The sequence below is a fragment of the Nilaparvata lugens genome, chromosome Y (assembly GCF_014356525.2).
Source record: "Nilaparvata lugens isolate BPH chromosome Y, ASM1435652v1, whole genome shotgun sequence".
NCBI lineage: Eukaryota > Metazoa > Arthropoda > Insecta > Hemiptera > Delphacidae > Nilaparvata > Nilaparvata lugens.
Window position 1 is genome coordinate 2,744,703 of NC_052519.1, and position 5,336 is coordinate 2,750,038.

Here is a 5,336-nt window from a genome sequence, read left to right on the forward strand (position 1 = left end):
CCTGTGAATAAAAATGCAGTGCATCGTAATATGCAAGCGCATCAGCTTTTGTTATTATAGAAATTTAACGAAAAGTTTGTAGTAATAATATACTAGCATATTGATATTTCTATTTCAAAGAAAAACCTATCCTTTTGGAACAATAAATAGACATTTCATTTCACGTTATTATTGATCATTGTCAGCGATCCTGGATTAAAATATATAAGTATTTATTTGAGAAATGTATTTGTTTCGAATAATTTAAATGTATTATTATATTATTTTTATCATTTATATTATGTTGCAATTTACAAATAAAACTGATTAGTAAAATTGGATAATACAATTTTAAAGCAATTATTGTTTTATTTTTTCTTGATAATTTAGGTTATGATGCATTCCATAATGAGGTTAGTTTATAAACATAATTTTATTCCAAAATGAGCTTACAATCTATAAATTATGAATTGAGATGAATTTAGGTATTCCATGACAGCTATTAGGTTACTCATGTACTCCAAAACAATAACTGATATGTGTTTTCTCATTCTTTAAGTCTAGAACTTAAATTTAAATCCTACCCTAGTCGTGGGTTTAAAATCACGCTGCTTTTAGTTCTGGACTTGAAGATTTTTGATAAACCTTCGACTCGGAAAGAGACGAGAATCTAATTCAAATTCTGGACATGAAAGCTCTTTACTCAGAAAGCAAAGTTATAAACTCCAGAGTTTAATGTGATCTCTAAACTCCAGGGTCTAGTTAAGTACTTGACTACAATAACGCCATGACTCGGAAAGCCAATTTTCTGACTCCAGAGTTTAAAGCCGGTTAAAGTCTAGAACTTAGCTGAATCCCGAGCTCGGAAACCGGCACTAAATCATTTTAATAGCTTTATTTACTGTTGATTTTCTATCAATTCTGCTGTGCAAGTGCTGTTGGTTTTAGGACTTTTTTCTGCCATGTTTGGCTGCTTCTGCAATTCCATGGGTTTCTATATCTAGATCGCAAATCTTTGATTTAGAAACCTATGATATGTATCTGTGACCTATTAAACCTATGTATCTAGAACGTATATCTTAGATATAGATATAGAAATTATAGGATCGCAGATCACTCTCTGTGTGTCCGGGTCCATAAGGTTGTGGTTTTGCTAAGAACTTTGCTCATCAATTGAATTGAATAATTGCTTTAATTGCAAATAATTCCTATTCAACTGCCTTCAAGGGTGCGTAGAAACACTACCCGAACTTTGCACAGAAGTCGTGATATAAAATATAATTTTATTATTCAATTACGTACAATTATTTAATCTCTACAGTACAACAGGTGTCTACTCTCATGTGTTTATTTTCTATGCTGGTTGTGATTTAATTTGAGTTGATCACTCTGGAAGATTTAATTAGGTTTCTCTTTTCATGCCAAGAAATAGTGTAAAACATGAATGTTAATGCACACAATCTGACAATTGTCACAAGTAGGCTACTAAAAAATAAAAGCGCTACACACTTGGAAACTGCCGCGATATTCTTAAGTAAGGTTTCGAGTTTACTTATATTTATACTTGAGTAAGTACGACTTTTGAATGAGCAAAGTTTTGAATGATAGTTCAAGTTGACTTACTAAAGTTCTTACTTGACTTTTTATTTTTGATACTTGTGAACGTTTTTAAATACGGGCCTCAGTATTGTTCTTATCCTAAATTACACATTTCCTCTCTTCATTCAAATGAGAGGCTTACGGGAGTACTCCTGCCTTGAGAAGTATAACGCATTTATTTCAACATGCTTCAATTTATGTAAGCTCCTCTCAAGTACTCAAAAATTTAAACACATCAGCAGAATTTGCAGATTCTGAAATTCGACTCTCCATTGATTTGTTGCTTTGGCGGGTTGATAGAATTGGCTAACTCGGAACTCGCTGACTACATGTTAAACTGTCATATGAATCAATTCTACACCGATCAGAGCAGTTTTGATTCATACGGCAGTTTAACATGGAGTCAGCGAGTTCCGAGTTAGCCAATTCTATCAACCCGCTTTGGCTTGTAATAAGTTTGTGTTACTGAAATGTCTTTCTTTCTTTTCTTTATCCGGCGCTACAGCCCTAGGTGAGCTCTGGCCTCCTTCACAACACGCCTCCATTCTTCCCTGTTCAAGGCTCTTTCCTTCCATCCTCTCACCCCCATCTTTCTCAGGTCATCCATCACTTGGTCCACCCACCTGTTCCTTGGCCTACCTTTCTTTCGTCTACTGTGCAACTTCCTATTAAAAACTATTTTGGGCATTCTAGCCTCACTCATCTTCATCACATGCACCAACCACCTTATTCTTTGGGCCTTAATGAAGCGTACTATATATTCTCCTTTTATTAATACTTCTATTTCTTCATTTTTTCTTATTCGCCATTGCTGCTCATTAACCTGAATGGGACCGTAAATTCTTCTTAGTATGGATCTTTCAAGGAATTATAACATTACACAATGGTCGTCTTTCACGTCACCAGCCCCAAACTTTGTCGAAGATGTCAAAAGAGACTGACTGTAGCCTTACTCTTGTCAAAATTCATTAGCAGACTCTCTCCAAATATTGAAATTATGCATGGCTAAGTTATTATTCCTTTACGGCTGTGCAAAGGCTAAAAATAAACTTTCTATTGGTGATATTTTTCAAAGTTTTTCGATTTGTATATCATCAAGCTATCAAAATGAAAACGTTTTCTCAGGAAAACATTTTTTTCCGATCATTACTTTTTGAGATATGAGCGCCTAAAGTTCAAATTTTTGGGACAGAACAATTCAAATTCGGTGAGAGATAAATCTATGAGATTTATTTCGGTGGTAGAAGTGAGAGTGGTAGCTCCATATTGGATTCCCTCTAACTGACGAATGAATCATGGCAGCCGCATGAGCATTTCAAACTATTTCTAAATTTTATTAAAATATAATAGATATTTAAGTGCTGCATTTTTTTGAAAATGTCATTTACTAACAACAGGCCTGTAGCAAGATTGGGGTATTTAAGCGGGCCCAGTGTCAGAGGGGTATTTTCAATGTCTAATGCCGCTGCCACACTCTTGCCAAGTGCCTACAAATGACCACGAGCGCGAGAGTGTGGATGGGTACAATGCCATCGCTCGCTCTCCGCCCGAAGATCTATACAGCGAGCCGCTTGGTAAGCGACATAGCAAGTGACTTGGCGAGTGTGTGGCGCTGGCGTTATTGTTCTTTATCTGTCAACATCGGTTACGAACTTAAGAAACTTGTACAGTTGAACATTTCGTAATAATGAGGTTAGTTGTAAATAGTATCATTGAAATCATAATTTCATATACAGTGAAAATTTTAATCAAATTAATTTCTCAACTCAGCATGATGTAAGCTCTTCTGTGCTGAAGACAATTAATTAATTGTGTTGAATTTCCAATGAAAGAATTGAAAACGATGTTTCCAAGAACAAAGAGTTTCCCTGAAAAATTTAATCGCAGCACACTACCACAAAAACAAACAGAAACTGTAATTTAATTTGTACCTATGTAATTACTTTTAAAACATATTGTAATTTGAGAATATATTAATTTGTATGTAATTACTTTTATGGCAAATAAATGAATTTGAAAACTGTGCTCTTACAAAACAATTTTCTTTGTCAGTAAACTTAATCGAATCCCATGAATTCATTTTTTACTTTAAATAGTTAGCCCCTGAAAGTTAAACACCAATTAAAAATTTAGATGATATAGATTAATTGGTTAGAATTTTCAATCGGGGTTAATTATAAAATGATAAATAATTACACTTGATAATTTTCAATTATGTCTGAATAATAAACCACATATATGTCATGAATAATAAAATTCTGAAGTTGAGAATTCGTTATTCTTAGTGAATTTACTTGAAAAAATTTTCAACTGAAAATTTTTGTTTGCTTCGACTTGTGGAATACTATGATGTTAAATGTTAATAGGGTCATTCTTCTCGGAGAGATTCACTCTGTAATAGTTGTTTTATAATTTGAAAACTCTCATCGAAGGTATATTTCTGTTTTCAAGAAAAAAAAACGTTAGGAGCTTGAGAGATTACTTTAAAGCTCACTTTGAAGCTTCAAAAATTGATTACCTTGATTGTACTTTATTGGTACAAACTTGAATTATTTTACAACTTTATTGACATTTAAATTGTAGCTGAAAATTAATTTTACTATTTCAGAATGGCTGATGATTTGCAGAATTTTTTCCCCATTGATCAGTTCACCGTTGGCAGATTGATCAGGGGATCTTCAATAGGAATCGATAACTCGGTTGAGTTCAGAAAAAATGTTAAAAAGACACAGGCTTCGACGAAAAGTAAGTATTCTCCAATTCTACCAATTTTCTCACTTTCATTGAATACTATCCCACAAACATTAAGGGGCGGTTTCCGAACTTGGAATCTATAAGTTCTGGACTTAAATAAGCGCTCGGGTCTAAATCGACTTTTCGAGTCACGGGTTTATCTTCTAAACTCCGGGGTTTATTAAGTCCTCGTACAATTTGAGTCGAGGACTTTAATGCAGTAAACATGAGGGAAATTCACAATATTTTGTTGTTATTTTGGCAATGAAGACCTGTGAATAAAAATGCGGTGCATCGTAATATGCAAGCGCATCAGCTTTTGTTATTATAGAAATTTAACGAAGTTTGTAGTAATAATATACTAGCATATTGATATTTCTATTTCAAAGAAAAACCTATCCTTTTGGAACAATAAATAGACATTTCATTCCACGTTATACTATTATTGATCATTGTCAGTGATCCTGGATTAAAAAATATAAGTATTTATTTGAAAAATGTATTTGTTTCGAATAATTTTAATGTATTATTATATTATTTTTATCATGTATATTATGTTGCAATTTACAAATGAAACTGATTAGTAAAATTGGATAATACAATTTTTCGCCCCACTTGGATGTAATTAGCTGGTTTTCGTGCGTGATATGGAGGCCGAAAGTGATTGTTTTCTGACCAGGCCGGTAAAAGATTTACGGCCCTAGGGCTGTAAAATAACCTTGAAGTCAGCTGATTCTGATTTGATGTGAACGTGTTTACAAAATAGTTTATGAAATGGAATCAGTTTATGCTTCTAGAATTGAATAAAGTATTTTGCAATAAGATACTATCATTTTATTTGGATGAATGAAATACAAATGAGATATTATAAACTATTCAAATTCAATTTTCAGAGTATAATAGAATCTAACCTCAAACCTCCTAGTACTGCGTTTATCATGAAACATGGTGGATAAACGGAATCAGTTTATGCTTCTAGAATTGAATAAAGTATTCTGCAATAATATACTGTCATTTTATTTGGA